The sequence below is a fragment of the Chamaea fasciata genome, unplaced genomic scaffold (genome assembly GCF_029207755.1).
Source record: "Chamaea fasciata isolate MVZ Bird 193981 ecotype frontalis unplaced genomic scaffold, bChaFas1.0.hap1 SCAF_4, whole genome shotgun sequence".
In the NCBI taxonomy this organism is placed as follows: Eukaryota; Metazoa; Chordata; class Aves; order Passeriformes; family Sylviidae; genus Chamaea; species Chamaea fasciata.
Genome location: NW_027094089.1, coordinates 18,032,902 through 18,047,176, shown reverse-complemented (window position 1 = coordinate 18,047,176; position 14,275 = coordinate 18,032,902). Strand labels below are relative to the sequence as shown.

General features: G+C 44.6%; 1 protein-coding gene and 1 long non-coding RNA gene across 8 annotated transcripts in view; one reads left to right on the top strand and one right to left on the bottom strand.

Annotated features, from left to right (window-relative positions):
- Positions 1–680: 680 nt before the first annotated feature.
- LOC136288798 (uncharacterized) lies at positions 681–6,174 on the bottom strand. The gene is made up of 3 exons (XR_010720589.1): positions 5,779–6,174; positions 2,154–2,271; positions 681–1,420 (listed from the first exon to the last, which is right to left on the bottom strand). It is a non-coding gene; the product is annotated as an uncharacterized lncRNA (long non-coding RNA).
- A 1,244-nt stretch (positions 6,175–7,418) lies between these two features.
- UBAP2 (ubiquitin associated protein 2) overlaps positions 7,419–14,275 on the top strand; it is a 104,954-nt gene continuing 98,097 nt past the window's right edge. For all 7 annotated transcript variants that reach the window (XM_066180914.1, XM_066180912.1, XM_066180911.1 and 4 more), the window contains exon 1: positions 7,419–7,511. The gene's annotated coding sequence lies outside the window, so the exon portion shown is untranslated. The remainder of the gene's footprint in view (positions 7,512–14,275) is intronic.

Genomic DNA, 14,275 nt, shown 5'->3' with positions numbered 1-14,275 from the left:
ATATTCTTTCCTCTTCACTGAGGTGTACCGTGAGCTGGCAGAGGTGAGAGACAAGCTACAGGATTCAAGTGCAGAGCTGCAATCAAAAGGTCAGCTAGATATTGCTTGGGCTTTTTGTGCCAAGGACAGAGTGAGGGTCATGTTCCAAGGATGCTGAAGTGTCAGCAGAAAGATTTGTAACCCCTGTAATCAGTGCCTGTGTTTTTTTTTCCCCTGTGCTGTCAAAAGTTTTCCTGTCCCGGGGGTTTTCTCTCTCTACAAACCCACTGCAGTGCCTGATGCGTGTTGAATGTGAAGAACACAGACTTGGCTACAACAGAAATTCTACAGATTCTAGACAACTGGAAAAACATGACTAAAGATTGTCTTTGGGGAGACAGACTGACACTGTTACTGTAAAACTCCACCCCAAATAACTACAGTATTCTAGGCAAGTATTCACCTAGGGAGCAATTTTGGCTAATTTCTCCATGTATATGAGCCCCAAGAAAGGTGCCTTTTGGAGCCAAAAATATGAGGAAGGGTTGGTCAGTACTAAGACAAGATTCACTTCCTCATGTTCTATGGTGGCAGCCTGTGTACTGCTGCTGAGAGCTCCTGGGCACCACTCTGCAGCCAACCAGTGAGGATGCCAGCAAAGCATTATTAAGCTGTAACAATTTATGATCTTGCCACCTGATAAAACCACTTCATGTAGACTTTTTTCCTTCCTGGAAATAAATTCTAGGAGTCATAATGACTTGCCCATGTGTATTTATAGAAGCATTGTTCCTGTTAATCGCAGAAAGCCAACTTCAGCTTTTTAACATAGCCTATAAATAGGCTTTGACTAAAATAAACCCCACTGTCTGTTACCTTGTAGGATGTTGCTGTTGCACTTGGAGTTTATTTGGTTTTGCGAAAAGCTTTTAGTCCTGTGCTCTGGGCTGCTCAACTTGTTGCTTGAAGAGAAGGGAAACATCTGGAGCTTAAATATTGGTTCCAGGACCTAGGTCACAACACAAGCACCTAGACTCCAGCTGGACTTTGTGCCAGTGATCACAACCTGTTGAACCCAGCAGCTCTGCAGTTCTCAGTCCGACTCACTGTCCATAAACTCAGCTTGTAGTCCATCAGTTTGTCTATGAGATTCTTTTAGCAAACACCACTGAAAACTTTGCTCAAACTGAGCAACATCTCCCCTCATTTATCAAGGCAGTCATTTCACCACAGAGGGTTACCCGGTCAGCCCGACATGACTTCCCCAGTGTAAATCCATACTGACTACTGCCAATCACCTTCTTGTCCTCAATGTCTGAGGCTTTCAGTACTATCATCTTTGCAGGGCTGGGTGGAGGCTCTCAAGCCTGCAGTTCCCTGGGATCTTCCAAGCTCACTGCTTTGGTCTTGCCATTGCCAGTTGCTGATTCTACAAACAGCCCTTTTAAAAGTGAAAACAGATGGCTGACATTTAACCAGAGTTGGCAAATATCCTTGGATACGCTATTCAAAACATTCTCCTAAAATGTATCACAGGATAAAAATGTAAATGAAATTAATAATTTATCCTAAGATGAAGTTTGGGGGAAAACAGCAAATGGTGCAAATCTAGTTTCCACTTTACAACACTATTAGTTTGTTACCATTTGTTACAGGAATCTTTATATTACCTGGAGTAAGGGAAGGTTGGGATTCCACTAGGCTTATTAAAATCCAACTGATAAAGGCAGATGGTCTGTAAGTGCTACAAGGGTCAGTGTGCAACACCATGCAACGAGGTTTAAAAGACCTTCAGTGTTCATCTACTGCAACCCTGCCCCACCAAGTTCTTTAAGAGCTGGCCAAGGAAACTTCTGGTTTCTTAGAGATAATTTATTCTCAGGGAATTTTAAGAGGCAGGAAGCATGACATTGTTAGAGTAGGAGACAAAGCAACCAGGCATCTGCAGACTACTTTCTCTGATGTCACAGACAAAGTAATGGAAAACTGATAAAGGACTAAATAGATAATTCAAGGCTAAATACACAGCTAATGCCAAGCAACAGCGTTATGTGGAAAACAAGTCTGTTTAACAACAGTCTGTTTAATTCTTAGAAACAGTTTATCTGGTAACAGTGGATAGGCACATTAGGGAATTGAATCAGAGAATATGACAGAACAAACTCAGCACTCACCATTAGAAGAGCATGCACTACACAGGTTAGCCCTGCCAGCATCCTTTCCAAACAGGTCTTAAAACAAGGTTCTGCAGGATCAGTATCAGGCTCAGACATGTGGAACCATCTCATCAGTCTACAGAAGAAATAAATACAAATTCAGATAAAATGTTTTCTGGAAAAAGTTGAAAGGATGGAAAATAACAGTAGGGTTAAGGTAGTTGTGCAGAACAATATCAGATTCTGGTCACATAAAAATGCATCACCTTTTTCATACAGTCGAACTACAAGGTAACAAAACTTGAACCATGGTCTGCAGGGACCACACACTGACTCTAAAGAATGATCAAGCAGCCCAACACAAATTCCAGGGATGATTCTGAGACATGATGGACTAACGCAGCCCATGGATGTTAGGAATTTAATGGCCTGGGCTTTTTGAAGGCTGGATGCAATGACATCATTATCCTTCCTGCCTTCATCATTTTGAATGTTATCTCTAGCAGAAGGGCTTGCTTCCGTAACGTATATGGCAAGCCTTTCAAGTACAATTGTTGCAGAAGCTCTACTTGTGCAGGCATAGCAACAACAATCTTACACATTAGATCCCATTTCTTTGCAACATCCCCACAAGTTTCACCCCACATCTAAATGCAGCAGCAATCTCAGGTATGCCCAAAGATAACATCTCTTGTTATAAAATCCTTGTAGCAGTTCTCTTGAGAGAACTCCGCTTTGCCATCAAAATTTTCAATTGTTCCACTATACCTAGGGAGATTTCCATATTGTGGCATCCCACTCTTCAGGAGAAGGGAGCACCTAAGATTCAGAGATGCTCGTGGACAAAAGAAATAGCAAAAGTCAGAGGGTCCACAAAATCTTACAAGTTCTATGAGCAAATTACACACTCTGCATGGAAATTGTTATGTTAGTCTCTGACCTCCTAAAAGCACATGGCAGTAGTTTTAAGATGAAGGAGGAAGGTCAAAGGGAAGAGAGAGAGAGAGAGATGTATTAAAGAGGAGAAGAAGGGAAGGGACAGAGACAAAGATCAGTCCTGACTCCATCACTGATGCAGCTGATGTAGTGTGCAGGATCCTGAGGTACACACACATCTGAGTTTTGTGGGGGTACCTTTTTCTAGATGAGTTTCCCTGCAGTGGAGGTAGATTTCTCCCTTTCTGTGTAATTTAGTTACTGTGGAAATGGGTTGGAGGCTTCAGGGTATTTGGTGGTCTTCATATACCCCTACAGCCCACGCCTGCTTCTTGACCTCATCCCTACACTTGTGCTGTGTTGTGTTGTGCTTATCTCCAGGAGCCAGGACAAGGATGTCTGTCCCAGAAATGTGCTGCTCTGCCTCCATGTGGCCCCTTCTCCAGTCACATTCTGTTCATTCTCCCAGTATATTATTGCTAACAATCCTTGGCTGCTGGTACCAACAATCCTTAGGTGGCTCCACAGCCACCCAGCTATCATTGTTTGAGATTAGCTCCATTATCTTCTGGGCTTCTACACAGACTCCCTGCAAACTCAGCTCAAAGCTGAAAATCAAGATTTGTTTCTTTATATTTAGCCTCTCTCTTGCAGAGGTTGTGTACCTGGATTATGTTGACTCTCCAAAGCTAGTGCAATATATTTTGGAAAAAGTTAGTGCTGTTAAAGTGGTGTCATCAGGGTCAGGGCTGTGAGACCAGTTTGCAGTGAAAAGCAATATTTTATTAGACCAAGTGATGAAAAGAAGAAAAAAGAGGGCACAAAGAAAATAAAAACTTCAGAATAAATAGCAAAAAACTGCTCTGAACTTCAGCTCAGTCAGACCAATTGTCCAATGGGGGAAGGGTTGGTAGTGTAGAAAGTGGGAGAGAGCATTAGCAAGGGGGAAGATGGTACCACCTGAGCTTGACAAGAAGAGATGGTTTAACTGCAACACAGAACTAGAGCAGACTCCTGAACTAGGAACAGGGTGATATTCTTAACACAAGCAGTTTTCCCTCACAAATGTAATAGGCAAAGAGAATGCCAAAGCACCAGAACAGTGGTGTCCAGCCTATGGTATGTGAACTGCAGCCTATTTCAGAAATCTGAAGAAAGTGACTGAGAAAAACAGTTCTGCAGTAAACTGAAATAGCCTATCTGGATTTGCACCTGCACCAGACTTATTTACTGGCTGGAAAACTAAAGAGGTTGCAAATACTTGTAACAGCAGATAAGAATCCTGACACAGTGTCCTGGGGTGACTTTATGATGCTTGTATCCCCAGTCGTCTGTTCTGTTAATGTTGGATATTAAGCTCTGCACCTTTAAGACTGGTTCTGAGAGTGAAGTGGGGGGGAGAGAAGAAGCACTGAGTTTGTGTTCAGAAACTGCACTTGCTCCCTGGCATCCTTCACACTGACTGCAGCACGGACAGACAGCGGGAGAGAGCTCTCCTTTGCTTTTTGTTACCTTTTAGCTAGCTGAGGCAGAGAAATTCCCCGGACTGTGTTGTTCTCTTCTTCTTGGAACTGATCTGACCTGCTCTGGACCGAAAACCCAGAAAAACACCAGGAGCTGACATCTGTGGCCCACTGGGGCTGGCATGCTGCATTCCAGCACAGGAGGGACTGATTAGAGAGTGAGTGAGCCAAGCTACACTTCATGGCAAAGACTTTCCGAATTTCCCATCTCTACAGACAGCAAGAGAATTTAGTGTTTAATATTATTAAATTTTTTTATGCTTGTGACTACTTGTTTGTTAAATAAACTGTTTTTCCACTTTTCTCCAAGGAAATCTCCTCCTGAACCAGTTGGGGGAGGGGCCGCTTCAATTTGTTTTTCTGGAGGGACCTTATTCAGAGATTTCCTCCCAAAATTTGCCGTAAACCAGGACACACACACATAGTAAGGTAGGATTTGTCTGCCGGGCCCCGTGAAACCTTCGCAGTGTTTAGTGCAGGGTCTTCTCTCCAAGTCTGCTGTACTGAATCACAGGATCATTTAGGTTGGAAAAGACACTTGAGAGTGAGTCCATTCTTTGACTGAGCAGCAAATTGGCAATTAGAACAGAGCACTAAATATCCGGTCCAGTCATTTCTTGAACACTTTTACCACCTCTCTGGGCAGTCCATTCAAATGCTTCACTACCTTTCAGTGAAGAAATTCCTCCTGATCAATATTTCGAGTGAAGGTCTTTGTTCCCAAGCCTCCACCTGTTTATTCCTTTAGCTCTCCTCTGGAAGCTTTGTCAGTGCAGTATGACATTTTCTCATTTATATTTACTCCATGTACAGCAGGAGTCTACAGCACTTTGATCCTGGTACCCCTGCTTAGTTTTCTCCCATTCCAAATGCTTTTGGGCTGGATTCAGTGTGATTTTCAGAGAGACATTCCAGCTGGCACTACACCATTGGACAGCAGCATCCCAAGAGCTCTCAGCCTTTCTTGTTTTGTGCAGCACACCAAACTTCCATCGTGATTATCAAAGGATTGCCAAGCCATGATGGAAGACTGCTAATAATGCTGATTAAATCCACACAGATTAGGGAGCTACAGACATATGTGTCACAAAGCTTGTGAAATTTTGTTTACAGTTGTAATTAATTGTTCCATTGCAACAGTAACAAAACAATATCAACAGCTGCATCAAGAAAATCAACAATACCTGTGCACTGTTTGGTCTGAATTTAATTTTTTTTCAACGGACCCTCTATCTTACTGAGAAAAAATGAGAACAGGCAGATCTTGCAGCTCCTCAGCAGTAGAATCTGTTGTAGCTCCTGCGCATCTATGCAGTAAGTGTAAAGGATGCAGACTGGCTGAATCTACCTACTCTATGCAGAGAAAGCAGAAGCATGAAAAACACCAATTAATTTTCACATACTGTTTAGAGTAGAAAAAGATTTAATGCCCTTTCTACTTACATGGAGAATATGGGCTCAAGGGACAGAAGATGAACAAACAGTGCTAAAGGATATCAGACCACAGCAAAGGTCAAGGATCATGGGACATCATCACTGCTGGCACCAGGGGCCGAATAGTCTGAACATTACTTCCACCAGCCCTGCCTGCTCAGCACCAAGCAGGGACCAACTTCCACACCGGGTAAGTGAGCCCAGCTTTAATATGCCAGACTTTGCACTGATGCCCAAAGGGTAAGGACCACTTCATTTTGGGCAACCAGAGCTGCTGTAAACAGTGGAAAAAATGCACAGCAGGAAAAAGCCTAAATGGAAGAAACATTTTTGTTTGTGGGTTGTTGGTTTTTTTTTTGCCCTCCTAACACACAACCCAAAACTCGTCATCTCGGGGAGTCAAGTTTTACTGACTATTCTTGCCATCTCTCCTGTCATCGAGTTTAGGCTGCCAGAAGCTTCTGCTGTGCCAATCCCTCCCTGTTCTCCATTAATGCCCACCATACTTTACTTGACTTTCTCCTCCTGTAGTGCAGCTATCTTTTGTCCTGGATTTCTCCATGTCAACAGGGTGCCTCCCTGCGTCCAGCCTCGCAAGAGGAGACGTTAACATTAATGTAAGTGCAGAACTAGTTCCAAAATGCTCTGTTCCTAAGCCACGGGGGTCCCTTACAGGGCCCCGTCACAGTATTGCTCAGGGGGGCTTCTCTGGGGGTCCGTCACAAGGTGTCCCTCACAGGGTGCCTCACGCGGTCCCTGAGAGGGTTCCTCAGAGGAATCCTCGCATGGACTCTCATGAGGTCTATCAGGACGTTCTTCAGGAGATCACCCGTGGGGTAACTCCCGCGGCCCCTCCTGGGTCTTCCCGGGGGGACCTCTGAGTGTGCTTTACCGCGGGCCCTCAGTGGATCCCTCACCGGGGCCCTCACGGGGTCCCTCACGCGCTCGCGGGCGGGGCTCCGCTGCCCCGCCTCTCCCTCCCGCCCCGCCTCTCCCTCCCGCCCCGCCTCTCCCTCCCGCCCCGCCTCTCCCTCCCGCCCCGCCTCTCCCTCCCGCCCCGCCTCTCCCTCCCGCCCCGCCTCTCCCTCCCGCCCCGCCTCTCCCTCCCGCCCCGCCTCTCCCTCCCGCCCCGCCTCTCCCTCCCGCCCCGCGCACGCCGGGAGGGGGGCAGTCACGTGAAGGCGAAAGGAAGGGGCGGGCTTTTCCCCCCGCGCGCGCTGCCCACGTGGTCACCGGGAGGGGGCGGGAGGCAGAGGCGGAAAAAGGCGCCGGTGGATGGGTGCCCGCTGGCGGTGCGTGAGGGGCGCGGGGCGGGGCTGCGCCGGAGCGTGTCGCGTCTCGTCACGTCACGTCACGTCACGTCCACGTCACGTCCACGTCACGTGGGGAAAACGACCCCGCGCGCGCGTGGAGGAGGAGGAAGGAGGAGGTCACGTGACGGTCGCGGGCGCCGCTGCCGCCGCTTTGTGAGCGCACTGGGCAGGTACCGCGCGCGCGGGCGGCGCGGGGAGGCCTCACCCGCCCCCGCCAACGGTCCCCGCGCGCGGCCGCTCCCCGCCTCAGCCGCCCCCGCGGGCCCGGCCCCGCTTTGTCCGGCCGGCGGTCCCTCGGTCCGCGGGTCGGTCGGTGTCCGCCCGGGCCGCCCAGCCCCGGCCCGCCCGCCGGCGCATTGCGGGGGGACGCGGTTTTGCCCTACTTTCCGTGGCGGCCGCCCCGGGGAAGCTTCGCCCTGACCTAGATCGCCGTCCCCCCCCCCCCCCCCTCCGCTCCTCTCCTCTCCCGCTCAGCAGGGCCGCGAGTGCGGGCAGCGCCCACCTGGCTGGGGAGGGGGAGTCCGCTTGGCCCCGGGAGAGGTGGGTTCTCTTTGCACCACCTGACATCCGCGGGAGGGGGTTCTGCGCCCACATCTTTGAGCTGCTCGTCTCCTTCACGGAGGGTTTCCCTCTGGCGGGTTGGTGCCTCTTGCTCGGGCCGTTGTGAGGAAAGCGGGACCAGTTGGACCCCGCAGATGAGGAGTGGGGCTGGCGGCAGGAGTCAGACCAGAGGGGAGGTGGCAGCTCGAGAAGTGAACAAGTGGGTGATGAAGTATCGATCTGACTTACACAGGGCTTTACTTCCATGTTCTGTTGCTCATCCCCTTCCCGGGTATTCCCTCTCTGGTGGTGGGGAGTCACAGCTACAGGCAGAAACGTCTCAGCAGCTACTGTGGGTTACTTGAGGACGTGACAATGAACGAACTCTTCTCTCCGTTAAGCTTCTCCTTCTTTGCCATCGGCTGTGCGTGGTTGCTTGGAACTGGGTGTCATGGCAGGGCTTCGCCATTGGCCTGACTCATGTTGCCTTCAAAAACAACAAAAAAGAGCTCTTCCTCGTTTTCTCCTGTTGCTGAAGAAACTTGTAGTAGGAAAGTGAACTGGTAGGCATTCCTGTGCAAGAAGCTGCATGTAGAAAGGACCTGGTGCATGTTTGGGTCCAAAGGCAAACATCTGAACTCTCTGATGTGGAATAAGTTTAAAAGCTTGTGCTGGAATGTGTGCAGTGCTGTTGGATGCCACCTGGGAGCAGGGTGGACTGGTTTGAAGCTTCCCTTTTGTAAGTGTGTTAGCACCAGGAGTGTGGATGTGCAGTGCACCCTTGGTTGTGTTCGGAGGAGTGGGATGTCTTGTGGAGCAGAAACTTGGGGTTTGCTGCGGAGCTGTGTGAAGGAAAGCTGTGGAAGAGGAATGGAGGGGCTGTCCTGGCCTGAGAGCAGCTGTTTTTTTCCAAGTAGAGAAATTGGAGCTGGATGTGAGGGAAGGGAGGGGGAGCAGTGCTTGCCATTGAAACAGAGCCCTTCACAAAAAATGTCAGCGACTCTGGCTTTTGCTTCTTTAATATTTACCAGGCCCTTTAACGATTCCCTTGGTTGTATCATGTTCTCTAATGGAATCTGGGTTTGGATTCCTACCTAACTGACTCAATATTTATACCTGGACCCAATCTCTCTGCAGTGGTTTGACCTAACTTGTTTAAATAATTTATTTTTAACCTTACACTAGGTAACTTGAAAGCAAGCAAGGGTAAATCACTTTGCAGGATTAATGATGTTTTGCGACTCCTGAAAATGAGATGGCTTCTGTGTTTATAACCTCAATAATCTTGGTAATCTTGGAGGTGGGGATGCGTGGGAATTAGACAAGCTCTGTTCTACTTTGTTGTAGTTTTATCAGTGTGTTGATTTTGAAAAGTGTCTATAGTAAAAAAAAAGCGTGACATTTCTGAAATTTAGACTGTTTCGGTTGTCTTGGCCCATCCTTCGTAAAGCTTCTGGTACCATGACTTGCAAAAGGGTTTGATTGTTTGAGGGGATGTGGAAGCTACAGACTCACCACTAAAATCTAAGGAAGCTAAGGGGAAAACCAACAAAATAATCTTGTCTGTTACCAGAGGCTGTTATTTTTAAACTGTTTTTTTTGTTTGATTCTTCCTTTTTTTGAAGCCGTAGTTTTAGTACCTAGAAATAGATTGTTGATGCTCCATATTTCTTCCATGAACTTTTTATTTTAGCTGATGATTTCCTTTTAAAATGCCATTTTTTGGTATGCTTTATGTTTGTTGCTGTGTTGTCCTATTGATCTTGGTCATAGCAGAGTAACATGCTGATGACCAATGCTTGAAAGGTGTATGTATAATATACTGTTAATGCTCTATTCATGATCAGCACTGAGAGTCTTACTATTAGTAGTAATGTTTACTTGCAGTTTCAGTCACATTTAGTACCGGTTCTTAGTACAGGTACTTCATGAAAGACTAGGAGTAAACCTTCGGCTCTCTTGTGAATCTTTTTATTTGTCTTTTTTTCTTATATGGTTGAAGCACATGGGCAGGACTCTGAAGACCCATGTTCAGTGCTTTGCAACAGCCCTGTATGACCTTGCTGAAAGAGAAGTCAAGTGACTTGTCCCCTTTGTAAAATACAGAAGAAAGAAACTGTGTTGTATTTGAGACTTCAGAATTATTAAATGCTAGAGTTAATACCAGTGATATCCACTGCAGTGTTGTTACTGTGCTAAAGTTTTTGGTGAATTTTAGATTTATTTCTGATACAATCTGTTTACTTGTAGCCCATTGGGTCCTCTGTGCATTTCAGAGAAGACCTAGTTTTGACTTGCACTGTTTTTCATATAACTTCCCTAAACAGATTACATTCATTAAAGTGAGAACTGGGATGAAAGGTTGTGAAATGCCTCCTTTGCAATTACTTCAGGTTCATATTTTACAAAAACGTACAAAGGGTTTGTCTGTTTTGCTCTAACATGAAAGTCCACACTGTTTGATTTTGGCCATCTGCACTGGGAGTCTGTTGGAACTCCCCATCTGCCTGGGGCTCCTGCAAGGCTGTTCCTTCCACAGGTGTGGTACCCTCAGCCCTTCTCTCCCCATTACTTCTCAATGCTTCAAGGAGTAAACAGGGACTAAAGACAGACAGTTTAGAGGTGGTACGGTCTGGTGCCTAAGATCTCATGGCTTGCTCAGTCTGCTTTTACTACATCATAAATATTTTGCTGAGCATATTGTTTTATTTATGTTCTCTTTAGATTGTAAAACCTGTAAAATAGGTTACGTGAACAACTTTGTGCAGCTCCCTTGGATGGAGCTGTTTCTATTCTCAATGCTATTGAAATTCTATTTCTTTTTGTCCCATTCTCTTTGTGGAACCTGCACAGTACTGTGGCTTCTTTTGAAGGCAAAATTGTCAAGCTTTTTTCTGCTCTCTCTCTTCAGGCTTTTTAAATCAGTCTTCCAACAGAACTTGGAGGAGTCCTCAACCTGGCTGAGAGGAGCATTTTGCATTAAAAACAATGAAATGTTTCCCATGTTGAGAGAACTTTGATCTTTCTTGAGACTTAAGGTTTGCCTGAAGTAATACTCCTATGGTGAACTTTATGATTTTGTTTTTCTGCTATTCTACAGGAAATACAGTTTATTCCTGTAGAAGATGCAGGTTCAATGGAATTTGTGTTGCAGAATCATTCAGTATGTGATCTACAATTAAATGAAGAAAACTCAAATACTTTGTTAACCTTCAGATTCGATTAATTTGGTTGCACTTTTTAAAACTGTTTCAGTGTGGGGGGGAAATGCTTACCTCAGTCTTTTACGGGGCCCTGTGGCTGAAGGTGTAGGATTTGAATTCACTGGTTATAACCATGTTCCTAAACATTTTTAATGGTTAGCTGCAGAGAGAGTAAGTCTTTGTGCAGTTTTATTACATCTGGTATTGGTTTAATCTAGAACATTTCTTTTGTATTTCTTAACAACTAAAGCAGTGTTTCTAGAAGTAGGATGATACTTTAGAGACCATATTGAGATTGCTTTTAAGCAGGGAAAACACAGTATTTGTTTCTACTCCATTTGTTTTGCTTAGTGGTTTGAGAATGATGAATGTATAGTAATACAGAATGAAGCATATGACTTCAGGAACCTTTTTGCTTCCTGTTCCAGTTTGTTTTTAAATGTTAACTGAATCATGGCTATTATGTCCTCTACGCTTGGCTTTGTACTGTTTAATTGTGTTTGTTTTTCCATATTTGAAAGCTATTGCTGATTTATTTTTTTCTGTGCTCTTCTTTGATTTTCAAAATCTTATGTTGTCTTACACACAGTTTCAGCAACAGGGTTCAGAAGAGAATCCTGGTGCCAAACCTTGCACTACTGTTGGGCTGTACATAGCATATTGTATTCAAGAAGCTGTGGTCCATGCACTTGATGGGTTGTGCCCCAAGGGGATGGATGTCTGCTTTTATTTCAGCTTTCAGTCACACATTCTGGAGATCACTGACTTGTGATCCATTTTTGAGACTGACATAAGAGAGACCTAAGTTAGTGATGTTAACTTTGGGTGACTAAGTGTGATGAGGGGGAACAGTACTGCACTTCCTGGTCTTGTGCTTCACTTTCTTTTATTAGCCTCTGAATGAATTTCTGAATGTTTTGAACATGGAGTAAGTGCCAAGGGGTAGCTGTCTGAAATTCCTTTAAGAGGAAGGTTGGAATAGACTTATAAGATTGGTGAAGTTAAGTTAATGAGTATGTAAGGGTGTTTGTTTTTTCCTTAGTGTTTGAGAAAACACTTTCTGATATACATCTTTAACCTGTTGGTTTCTTTGCTGTTTCTTGATGTCCAGATTAGCAGCAATCCCAGAAACTCTTCTGTGCATCTTCGAAAAAGATGCTTATTATCTTTTTTGAATAGTTCTCTGTTATGACCACAAGTATAAAATTAATTTCAACTTCATTCCTGTACTCCGGTTTTTGTTGTTTACCATTTTATTTGTTGATCATTTTTTTATTTATTATCCAGTGTATGTTTCTGGATTTTGTCCCAATGACTTTCAGCCTATCTGATTTAATTGAAGATTCCCTTTATTTTCCCTTTATTACTGTTGGAGCAGAAATGCTAGAGCTTAGGAGTTATCTCTAATGAAGCTTATGAGGTGTTTCTGGTAGCTTTTCTGTTAAAGGATTTTCTTCCCTTTTTACTTTGCTTCATCGTGGGCTGGCCTAGGCTCACAGGGACTTGTGGAGGTGTTCTAGTCTCCCCTTGCTCAAGCAAGGTCATCTGCAGCAGGTTGCCCAAGATTATGTCTGAATGTGTTTTGAATATCTCCGATGGAGATTCTGCCACCTCACTGGACACCTGTGCTGTGCCAGTGCTTGATTACCCTCAGGGCACAAAAGTGCTCCCTGTTGTTCACAGGGAGCCTTCTGTGTTTCAGGTCGTTTGCTGTGGTCCTGTCACTGGGCGCTGCTGAAAATAGCCTGGCTCTGTCTGTGTACCTTTTCTTCAGGTACTTAGGCATATTGGTGAGGCACCACATCCCTCCCAGGCTTTTTTCTCTGGGTTCAGCTACTTGACATAGTCACATCTGTAGTCCTTCAGGCAAGCTGAACTCATATGTCCTTATTGGCCTCTCGGAAAGAAGTGAATTAAGCATTGAATTTAGTATGGGTGATATGGTACTCACAGTTATTCATCATTCTTGGTTGGTTAAGAAATGGGTGAGTTCAGAGAAAGTACTGTGAAAATGCAGTAAGAGGCATATTTCAAATTTGAGTAATTTTTGTGCTTGCAAATGAGGAGTAATTGTCTCTCCTGGTTCTAGCTGAATTGAAGACAGTAATTCCGCAGTCTGTGAGGGAAGAAACAGGTTGAACACTTGATTGTCTTATAGTGATAAAATTGCCTAAGTCCTTTGTATGTTCTGTCTAGAAATTGCATGGATTGCAAATGATAACTTAAAGTAGAATACATCATTTAGGAGAGGTTAGACGGAGTTCTTACTGCATATTGAACCATCCATTTTATGCAGCTGTGTACATCAAAATTATTTTTAGAAGTACTTTTTCATGAGACTAAAGCCCAAACTTTGTGGAATTATATGAATCCTAAATTAGAAGCAAAGTGGACCAGCCTAGTTTTTGTACTCTCACAAGTCCAGACACCTTCCCCAAGAACCCCAAGACCTCCACAATTGTAGAGAAAGGTTGGAATAAAGTTAGATGGTTAAAATTACTTTCATAGTTAGGGTTATTGAATCTGGGAAGTGCTGGGATGACTCTTGTAGAACAGTCATCCAAAATGAGGCATCACTGAGGTGTAGTTTCTGCTAAGAAATCTACCTCAAATATTTGGGTGACTTCACGCCCTTGCTGATTCTGGGGAGTGCTTTTGAGAACTTTGGTCATGAGAAAGAGTGAAGCGAGAATGTATAACTTTTATTTGTTCTCAATAAACATATCCATAAAAATGACTGATCAAGAGAAGATGTTCAAGTATTTCATTAGTTATGAAATGACTCACCCATTATAAAATATGATAAAACCTAACTCAAGAAACTGCAGAACCATCCCTTTAATATGGTAAATATGTTTTATCATATTTTACCATTATAAAATATGATAAAACATAATGCAGGAAACCGCAGAACCATCCCTTTTCAGTCAATTTTAGTACTTAAGTAAAAATTGAACACAAAAACATATTGAGTGAGGCATCTTGCCTTTCAGGCGTAAACAAGGTGATTTTGAACATTTGAGCCGGACTTTAGTAACTAAAGGCCTTTCCATTCATCAAAAAAGCAGGTAGCTGTTTGGAACTGGAACTGAATGCAGGTGGAAACAAATGAGAGAGTTGATCAACTGGAGTCAGTACCATTTTCCTTCTTGGGACTTTGTTTAGGAGTGGTGAGCGGCCGGGAACGGGTT